Raw genomic sequence first — 11,553 nt, forward strand, 5'->3', positions numbered from 1 at the left:
AATACGGATGCCATAAAAAGCATGCACACTTAAGTTCATCACAGATAAACTACCAAAGGCTAAATATTAAGAGAACTTTCTTGAAAGCAGAAAGCTCATTCCATACAAGGGATGCTAAGTAAGATTAATAGAAGTGCTAGGCCTGTAGCTCAGTGGTAGAGTGCTTGCCTAGCATGTGTGAGACACTGGGTTTGATTCTCAGAACCACATATAAATAAATAAAATAAATATCCATCAACAACTTAAACAAATATTTGAAAGAATTAATGGCAAAAATCAGTCAGATTTCTTACAGAAATCAGAGTCAGAAAACTGGGACACGACTGAGGTTGTGGCTCAGTGGTACAATGCTTGCCTAGCATATGACAGGCACTGGGTTCAATCCTCAGCACCACATAATAAAAATAAATAAAGTTATGTCTACCTGCAACTAAAAAAAAAAGAAAACAGCAAGACTACATATTCAAAGTGCTGAAAGAATGTAAACCAAGTGTTTTATATCCAGCAAAATTACCATTTAAAAAAAGAGAGAAATTAAGGTATCAGAGATAAACAGAAACTGAAAAAGCACTTGCTAGCAGTCCTGTCCTATAAGAAGTACTAAATGTGTCCAGTAGGCTGAATTGAGAGGACATACAATGTAGATGGTAACTTGAATCCATATAGAGCTATAAATTATGTAAGTAATAACTATAAGCAAAAAAAAAAAAACAATTTTAGTAACTCCTTTCTCTGGCATTTTATAAGTCATAATTTGTAAAGATCATTTTATAACAGTAATAGCAAACCAAACTTTACTGTTTTAACAGGCTAAAAAACAGAAAGTAGGGCTGGGGATATAGCTCAGTTGGTAGCATGCTTGCCTTGCAAGCACAAAGTCCTAGGTTTGATCCCCAGCACTACAAAAATAAATAAATAAATAAATAATTAAAAATATATTTAAAAAATTAACAAACTTACTGAATGCAGTTAGAGCAATTCTTAGAGAAAAATATAAAGCTGCATACATTAAAAAACAAAGATCATAGGCCAATAATCTTCACAACTTTAGAGACTGAAAAAAGAGCAAACTAAATCCAAAGTAAGCAGGAGAAAGGAAATGAAAGAGAAAAGAGAAAAAGAGAGAATTTTGGAAAATCAACAAAGTTAAATCAAGAGATCAAAAAAGTATGAGGACTGGGGTTGTAAATTAGTGGTGGAGTGCTTGCCTACCATGTGTGAGGCACTGGATCAGATTCCTATTACCACATATAAATAAAATAAAGGTCCATTGACAATTAAAAAATACTAAAAAAAAGAAGTATGAGAAGTGAAATCTGATGAAAGGCAGGTAGTCAAAATGATGCGTGATAACATTCTTGGTAAGTGACAGAATAATCAGACAAAAAAAAATCATCAAAGATATGTAAGACCCGAATAACATAGTATCAAATAATTTGACCTAATTAACATTTATATAATACCCCACACACAAATACAGCAGATTACAAATTCTTCTCAAGTGCACATGAAACAATCATGAAAACAAATCTTACTAAACTTAAACAACTAAAATTATTCAAAATATTTATGAAACATAAACTAGCAATCAACAGCAATGATATGTGGGAAATCACCAAGTATTTTTAACTAATTCACAGGTCAAGAAGAATGGAAAGGACAATAAAAAACCCTGAGTGAAAAGTGAAAAGATCACCATTGAAAATTGTGGGATGCAGCTAAACAATGTTTACAGGGAAATTCTTGCATTAAATACTTGTATAAAAATTAATCTGTGGGCTTGGGTTGTCGCTCTGTGATAGAGCACTTACCTAGCACAGTAAAGCACTGGTTTGATGCTCAGCACCCCATTAAATAAATATATAAAATAAAATAAATGTTAAATTCTTTTTAAAAAGGTGTTAATTTACCCTTCTCCTTTAAGAAACTAGAAATATCTGGGCACTGGGGCACATGCCTGTAATCCTGGTGGTTTGGGAGGTTGAGGAAAGAAGATCACAAGTTAAAAGTTAGCCTCCGCTTTAGTAAGACCCTGTCTCTAAATAAAATATAAAGAAAGGTCTGGAGATGGATGTAGCTCAGTGGTTAACTGCCCCTAGGTACCATCCCTGGTAAAAATTTAAAAATTAAATTAAATTTAAATTAAAAAACAAAGGACTGAGGATATGCCTCAGTAATTAAGCACCCTGGGTTCAAACTCTGGTACCAAAAAAAAAAAAAAAAAAAAAAGACAAATAAGCCCAAGACAAGAAGTAAATAATAAAGAGCACAAGTCAATGAAATTTGACACAGAAATCAGACTAAATATCAATGAAGGCAAAATCTATTTCTACTGGTGGAAGGGAAAATACTCATGAAATTGATGAACCTCTAACCAGATTAAACAAAAAAGTGCAAGAAAGACAGAAAGCAGGATATGTCTATACTGAACTTAGAGACAATAAAAGTTTAAAAAGTGATTTAAAGGAAAGGTCTATGCACACAAATTTGACATCAATTCCTTGAAAACTCAAATTATCAAAATACACTCAAGAACTAGTAGATAATCTGAATAGATACCCTACAGTTCTCTATTAATTTACTGTATTTTTAATAAATCTTCATAAAACTTCATCTCATATGTTTCCTCTAATAAAAACTGGTGATCATTCAAGGAGAAATGGCTACAATTAACACAATATCTTTCAGTAAACAGCAGTACCAGAAATATTTTTCAATTCATTTTAAGATACCCATATTTACTCTTATATGGAAGCTAAAGATATTATCAGAAAAGAAAACTACTGACCAATACCCCTGAAAAATATAAATCCAAGAGTTGTAACAAAATTTTCTCAAACATGAATGCTTATAAAATTTATAATTAATATGCCATGATTCAGGTTTATTCCAGGAAAGAAAAGTTGGTTTCCTGAGCATTCAAAATCAAATCCTTCATAGATTTAATAAAAAGTTCCATGATTGCAACAATAGATGGAGGAAGAAAATTTGACAAAATTGAATATCCATTTTAGGTCAAAACTCAAAACTCTGGGTGATAATATCTCAGTGTGGGCTCATCAATAATAAAAAAAACATATAATCATAACTTTCCATAGAAATTTTAAGAATTAGCTTATTTATATCTTCAAAGAATCCTGGTGAAGTTTTGACTGGCACTGCACCTTAAATCTATTGTTCAATTTTGGAAAATCTAATATCCTAATTATTTTGAATGTACCAATTCATAAATAATATGCCTCTCCACTTACTTAGTTTCACTCTATCTGCTAGCCACACCCATCATTACTATTTGCTAAGAACATTCTACTCCTTACTACATCAACAAAGTCAATGGAACCAGAAGGAAAACAATGAAGACATTTTTAACTGAGCTTCCTGAACTTTTTAAAGCTCTAACTGAAAGTCTTCCCCAATTCCATTGTCCTCATCAATATCATGGCAGATTCCAAAAAAATGTAGGTGGGAGCTTACTGAATCTGCTTTTGCTTTCTCTTCAAACATTGACTTCTTTTCCCAAACAATATCACATTCTTTCTCATTATCTGAAAAATCCATACAACACAAGCAAAAGAAAAGATAAAATTAGATGAAGTTCAACTACTCTACAACAATGATCATTTTTTAACTTGGCCTCAATGTAATCCAAAAACCAAGTAAACAACACCTAATGGAGAATACTAATGGAGAACAAGAATCACCAAGAGACCCACGTTTTTTAGGTAACATTTTTTTTCAAATACTTTAAATCACCAGAATAAGGATATGTTAAATAAATAAAATTGATTATTATTGATCATCAGTTCAGGAGATTCCTTTCAAATAGATTTGTTTTGAAAAAATCAAATCTACCTGCTAGATTTTCTTCTAATGGCCTATGTTTTTCTGAGTCATCCAGGTAGAGTTTCATAATATCCATTTCAAAATATTCATCTTAACGGAAAAACAGGTATTTCTAATAATTATTTTCAAGGGTTTTCCAAACCACAAACCTAGGAATTATCTCCAACTTTATTCTTTTGTTCATTCTTCATATGCACAAAGTCATTTTGTCAACTAGAAATCCCTAAGGCCTTTCCTGCTGTTGGAGCTTTTACTTGTATTCTACTCACATTTGAGCAGCCTTGCTATCACTTTAGTAGACTTCTAATCTCCTTTTCCCACAACCCAATCCTCTACACCACTGCCCAACTGATTCCAGTAGTCGACAGTGTCAACCAACATGTTTTGTTTGTTGTTTTTTTCTTTTTGTTTTTGCAGTAATAGGGATTGAATACAGCATTTGCACATGCTAGGCAGGCTGACACTCAGCTATATTACTAGTTACAACAGGTACTTTATAAACCTCCTTTATCCCTACATGCGAAAATGTCATGATTCTTCCTCTTGCCTTCTTGTTCTGACTTTGCTTTGCCGTATATTGATCTTCTTCCTCTTCCTCAGTTGTCTAAATATCAAGTCTCATTCTTATCTTTCTGTAAGACTCTAATATTGAAAGCCATTTGAAAGTCCTCCTTACATGTTTGGAAAGGGCATTGTCCATTTAATACTCAAAACACCCCTGTGCATGCCAGATATTTTTCCCAGCAATTCCCCTCTACAGCTCAGTTTTCCTCTCCTCCAATTCCTGCATGGATTAAATGCACACCACAGTAACCCATCAACTGCCTCCAGACCTAGCAATGCACAGTCCCACTCCGGTGACTCAGAAGAAAAGTCAGACACCCAGGAGTTCCCGCTTGCAAAGTTCGTGAAATTGAGCCCCCCCCCAGACAGGGCTTGAAAGCTCCAGCCCACCCGGCAGTTGCCCACCCGTGCCCCCGCCCTTCCATTCCCCACCGTGGAGCCCGTCTCCAGCGCATGCCAAACTTGTGCAAGCGACCAGAACTGGTACAGCTGGAGCTCTAGCAGGGCCCACCATCCCTGATTGCCTGGGCTGAAATTTGCGGACTGCCACCTCGTGCTGGGGTGAATAGCGGGACCCTAGGGGGTCGGCGCCTTGGTCCCTGTAGCATTCCCCTGTAGCAGTCAGGTGCCCACCGGTTCAGGGAGCGCCACGCCGCCGCCAAGTAAGGAGAGCCGAGCGCCACGGGCGCCCGATTGGGCAGGAACTACCTGGGCCGGCCCGGGAGAGGCGGGGACTGACGGGTGGCGTCCCAAGCCCGCAAAAGGCCTGGGGAAGTTGTCGGGGACAAACCCTTGGCTCGCCACCATTACCACTTGTGACTGAGGCCCGCGCTGAAAAAAAGCGCCCACCCCTTCACAGGCTCTGACCTGTGACAGGGCAGCCGCCAAGCAAAGTCCCGTTGCACTGGCTGCCACACATGCCCGCCAGCCACCCATTTCCCAGAAGAGGCGACTCAGCGCCCAGGTCCGCCCCCTGGCGCTGGCCTATTTTCAAACTCGCCACGCCCTCCCGCCTGCAATTTCACCCAGGATGCAGCAGCTTCCTGCACTCACTGCGTCCCCTAGGGTCTCCAGGCAGACACCGCAGTCTGCAAAAAGATGATTTTGTGTGGAAACATCTGGACATGCAGAAATGGAATCCTACAATGAACAAGAACCAGTTACCAAATGGGTTGAGGCAGAACGTGGTTCAAGAAAGCCTGGGATGCTGGAAGCAGGAGTAGACAGGATTATTTCTCAGGAGGTGAATCCCAAAATCAACCACAGCTTCAGGCCACAGATCAAGGGAGTGATTCATAAGTTCCTGGAGAGCAGGAAAAAAGAAGCTATGCTGACGCCCCCTTCTAAACCAGAGAGCCAGGAACCCCCAACCCCGTCCCAGGAAACTTCTAAGAATATTTCTGGAAACTTGGAAAGCTCTATTTAATTAATGGTGAAGACTTGGATCTCTGTTCTGTGACAGCATGACTTCATTAGGTGGGGGCCAGGGGGCGGGGGAGGTGGCGATCTACTCAAGAATTCAACTTTGAATGTGGGCAGTGCCCAAATAGAACAGGAAGAAATTTAGCAGTGAGAATGTTGTTCATGTGTGCCCCTTGCATTGGGCTGCCACTGGACCTGCTTGTCCTAGAGTGTGACACCAAGTAAACACTACAGGTTATGGACACTACAGCCACTGTGGTGGTTCTGAAACAACTTTATACTTGAACATGGAGACTGCTTATGGATTTGAGGGTTTGTGTTCTGGGATAAACAGAAGCTACAGTGAAAGATCATAACCAGTATCAAAGGGCAGTAAAACTTAATGAGGAGTAGGTATTTGACAGTACACATCCAATATCTTTCTCAGAGTTACAGACAAGAATGTACAAGCCCTTTTCATTGGATATCCTTAGAGTTGGTTGTAACCTTCTGGTCCATGACTCTTCTAGTCAGTTTCCTCCCCTTGTCAGAGGTGACAGAATGTGGAAGCCTGGAGTGAATAGGGACACAGAGACATCAGGCATAAGGAAAAATGTTATTGGGTTCCCAGTCCAGGGCTTCCTCCTCTTTTCCAAGGGCTAGTGAGCCTTGGGTGTGTTTATCCTTTTCTCATGTTTGTGTTTTTTTTTTAAAGTGAGTTAATGGCATTAAGTTTTGCAATAAAATCATTTGATACTCTTGCAAAAAATAAAATAAAATTAGAGGTATACTTATTCACATGGCCTATTTTATTATATTGCTCCAAGGAAACTTGTAGTTGCCTCAGAAGCCTCAAATGGGTTGGACCAGGAGACAGGGAGCAGAGTTCCAGAGACTTCTGTTTCAGTTGGAGCAGTGTTTATACACTTTCTACATTGCAATTTTGCATAAAATATTATTGTCAAACAAACTTGAATGGGACTGGGGTTGTAGCTCATTTGTAAAGTACTTGCCTAATATGTGTGAGGCATGGGGTTCAATCCTCAGCACCACATTAAATCAATTAAATAAATAAATAAATATATAGAAGTACTGTGTCCATCTACAACTAATTTTTTTAACAAAGGGTCTTGACCCCCAAATTTCAAGAACTGGTGACTTATGAAATGGCAGTTTCTAACTAGAGTAGTAACATCAAATACATGTTATTTGTTGTTCAAGAAAATTGATCTTTTTCTTAAGCAACATCTTATAAACTTCTTGAACTACATCTTATGAAGTGCTTAATATGAAGTTGAAAATTTTCTGGGACTTTCAGTAAACTACTTAATTTAAATAAAATTTTAATTATTCCTTTTAAAAATATATATGTGTGTGTACACACATGTGCATACATACATAGTAATTTTGAAACATATTCAATTTCATGTGCTTTAAATATCTTGGGATGTTTCGTTTTGACCAATTAATTTTAACATTCTTGTTCATATATATTTATATTATGTTTTTGATAGTCAGGATGAAATATCATGTGGCTAAATAGACTAGTAAGAGTAAAGTAAATCGCCTTACCACTTACACAAGTGAGATCTCTTCATCATAGTACCTTGTCAAAAAGTCTATGCTTTCTTTAATAGTATACTTGTATAGAATGCAAAGCACCAAGAATGAATCTTAACATATATTATGGGACTTTAGATGATTTTGATGTGTCTATGTAGGGTCATTAATTATAAAGACTGCACCGCTATGGTGAAGGATGTTAATTATGGGGAAGGTTATGTACTTTGGTATGTAGGAGATAGACAGGAAGTCTCTGTACTTTACTCTCAATTTTTTCTTAAACCTAAAACTGTTCTAAAAACTGAAATCTTTAGAAGCAGTGAGCTTGAGCACTCCCTGATATTGATACTGTAATTCTGAAACACTTCAGTCATGATGAAAATACATTTTTACAGTAATGCTCTTACTGGCAAAAAATGTATCAAGTATATTAAAATTATCAATTCCCCTTACAAACAATTGTGAACCGCATACATTTATCTTCCAGTTTTAATACACAAAATGAAATTTGAAATTGTATTTAATACACAATATTTCAATTTCCTTTGTAACAAACATAACTATGTTTATTCTTGATTTATTTGATTTCCAAATAACTGCATATTTATACACTTTGAACTCTGGTGTTATTATATCTAGGTTTAATCTTCACTTCTATTTCTTTTCCTAATTTCTGATTTCAGAAAATGTGAACTGCTCTATTCACTGTTTAATCTTCTGAATTTCTGCTGTGGTAAATCTTAAGTTTGTTTTTACCTCTTCAAATTGTTCAATAATTATTCTCAGTGATATGTCTGACTGAAAGTCTTACGACAAATATACCTCTGCTTTTAGCTTGGGAGTTGTGGAGTTGGTAAATTCAATAGAATACAGTTGTAAATTTTGACTCCTGTATTTCCTCTTTCCTCTCTTTCTTCTTGGAACACAGCCATAATATCTAAAATTACAGAAATCATATTTGTAAGAATGGGAGGAATCCTGCATGCAAAGGAAGTTATAATGGGAATTAAAAGGAGTTAAGTTCACAGAGGGCATAATAAACCACCATACCTTGTCTGAATAGTTTTGAAAAAATAATATACTTCTTTTATAATAGAAATACCTTCTTGATGAAAGAAAGTCATTGGCTCATACAGTCTCAATTCTGATAGAAAAATTGTAAATATTTATTGATTTATTTTAGCAGTCAAAAATTGAGATAAAGTGAGGGCAGATAGTGCAGCACACACATAATCATAGATACTTAGGAGACTGAGACAGGAAAATCACAAGCTTGAGGCCAGCCTCAAGCATTTTAACAAGGCTCTATTTTAAATTAAAAAGTAATAAAAAGAAATGAGGTTGAATCTCGTGGTAGAGTGCCCCTGGGTTCAATCCCTAGCACCTTAAAAACAACAAAAAACAGAACAAAAAGGTACCCACAAAAACCTAAGATGAGGAATCATGTACATAAAATTAAGTTTGAATCTTCTGGTAGAGTGCCCCTAGAGAATGTAAATAATAAATATTGGAAATAATGTGAGGAAAAAGGAACACTTGTTCACTGTTGGTGGGATTCCAAATTAGTATGTCCACTCTGGAAAGCATTTTGGGTATTCCTCAAAATCTAGGAATGAAATCAGCATATTACCCAGCTATCCCACTTCTTGATATATATCCAAAAGACCTAAAATCAGCACAGTACAATGACACAGACACATCAATATTTATTGCAGCACAACTCATAATAACCAAATGAGGGACCAGAATCTATGCCATCAAGAGATGAATGAATAATGAATATGTGGTATATATACACAGTGGAGTTTTACTCAAGCTTAAAAAAGAATAAAATTATGGCACTTTCTGAAAAATGAATGGAACATCATGTCACATGAAATAAACCAGATCCAGGAAGTCAAGTGTCTAATGTTTTCTCATATGTGGAAACTAGACCTAAATAATAAGTGGGTGAGAGAAAAAAGAAAGAACTAAAAGGTGGGGAGTGGGGAGAACCCCATGAAAGTAGAATGCAGTAAAGTAGAAGGAGGAGATCAAGAGGAAGGGAGGAAAGACAAGAAAATGGAAGAATGGGGAAATGAATCTGATCATATTTTCCTATGTAATTATGAAAAAAATCACAATTTTATCTTTATATAAATACATAGTGTACTAATTTATAACAAAAACACTTATAAATGGAAGAAAGAGCACTGGAGAATAGGAAAGGGAACAAGTGTAGGGAGGAGGGGAAGGAACAGAAAAGTATTTAAGACCACATAAAAATAAAAATAAAAAAGGCATATTGTGTGTGCATCTACAACTACAAAAGAGTGAAAAAAAAAAAGGAAAAAAAAAAGCAGGCTGAACAATAGCCAAGTGTGAAGGTGAACCAAGTCTGGGCATCTGAAAATGGACCTGCTTTTTTTCACTGTGGATTTTTTTCTGAATCTAATTACAGCTTGATCCTTTCCAACCAAAGTGACAAAAATTGTTTTAAGATAAACTCCATCAAAATTAAAATCTCATTAATCATTTTCTAAATTATTTGTAGTAATATAAAATGGAGGTTGAAATCATTTGTTTTGAAAAAAACTGTTTAAAATATTAATAACTGTGTCTGTTATTAATGGCATGTTAATGGTATGTTAAAATGGCAAAGGGACTTTCAGGTTCCTAGTGTTCCACTTTCACACCTCCCTCTTGGAATTCCAACTATCCTTATTCTGATGTGTTTTCTACCTTTAAATACATTTAGCATTTTTAACCTTTTCATTATGGAATAAGAATGTCATATGACTGTGATTTCAGATTAGATTTATTCAATAGATTCAATAAAAGCAACTGGATTACAGAGATAAATTAACTTTTACTGTATTTGGCAATCAATCCAGAAACTTATTCTGAAATTTCAGAATCATATCCTGAGTTTTCCTCTTTTGGGTAACTTCAATCTTCACATCAGCTTTGAGTTTTGGTAGATAATGAATCTTATTTGTAATAATGAGAATAATCAACAACACTCTAACAAAGTGATCATTTCAAATATGGTTCTATGGTGAAGATGTTCTCAATAACATTGATAGCCAAATATTGAATTTCCTGGTCAATTACCAGGTTAAACTTTGTGTCTTCAAACCCACATTGCTTATAAAGCCTGATTCTAGTTTATTATTATCATACAAAATCATTATCAATGGTTTAATTAACAGAATGATTTTGGCATATTTTGTTTCACTTTCATCTTCTGCCATTTCCTCTATAGCATCAGATAAGAGCGTTACCTAATTCAGTAAACTGAATTCTTCCACATATTTAATTCAGAAATCTAACTCAAAACTCAGTTTTTATTTTCTGGTTATTTCCTAAACCCAACAAATAAATGTCTTTGTGAACATTGTCATTCACCATAGATTTTCCCATTTCAAGTCCTGCAAAAATAAATCAGGGGAAGGCCATGAAGAGAGGGCTCTGTGCACAAGTCACCTTGTAACAGGAACCAGCAGACAACTTACCACTTATATAAAAACACGGGACTGACATGCCATGTTGCAAGCTCAATTATATCAAAGAGTTAGCTCTTACTCTAAGATTTAATTATTTTAGCTTTAATAATTAATGCTTACAAACTGTAGACATTTAACAATCAGAGCTCACTATCACTCAACTCTAAAAATGCCAAAGATTTTTTTTACAAAACACTTTAACTAGCTTTTCATTTTTCCAATGGAACCTCAAATATTCCTTTGCTCCTTGGACATACCAGAGGCCACCCTGGCCTGGAACGAGTTGCAGTATGAAATCATATTCTTTGTTATTTCCCAAATTAAACCTTGCATGGAGACTCATTTCTATCCTTCACCCCTTGGACATCTTTAAAGATTTCATTCTAAAAGTATTAAGTATGCTCTTCTATCTGGCTGTCCTGGAAAACCACTTCATCAATACCTAGTGGGCCATGATTGGTAATAAAACTTAGAATATAATGAAAACCACCATGGTTAATGGGAAATGCTAACAATTTTATTAACTATATTTGAAATATATGCATTATGTAGAGACTAAGCAGTTCTTCAGTAGAACATATTTGTATGGATGTTTCTTATGGTGATTGCTTGTGCCACTTGTTGCTCAAATCTACATTTCAATATTTATTGGATGGTAATGTTTTTGTCTTTGTAGTTTGGATACATTTTTTTAATC

At 35.6% G+C, this 11,553-nt stretch overlaps 1 pseudogene; it reads right to left on the reverse strand.

Moving 5' to 3' along the window:
* The window catches only part of LOC124974236 (E3 SUMO-protein ligase RanBP2-like), a 76,188-nt pseudogene extending 71,267 nt beyond the window's left edge, over nt 1-4,921 (reverse strand).
* Nucleotides 4,922-11,553: the final 6,632 nt, after the last annotated feature.

Source organism: Sciurus carolinensis, unplaced genomic scaffold (assembly GCF_902686445.1).
Source record: "Sciurus carolinensis unplaced genomic scaffold, mSciCar1.2, whole genome shotgun sequence".
NCBI lineage: Eukaryota > Metazoa > Chordata > Mammalia > Rodentia > Sciuridae > Sciurus > Sciurus carolinensis.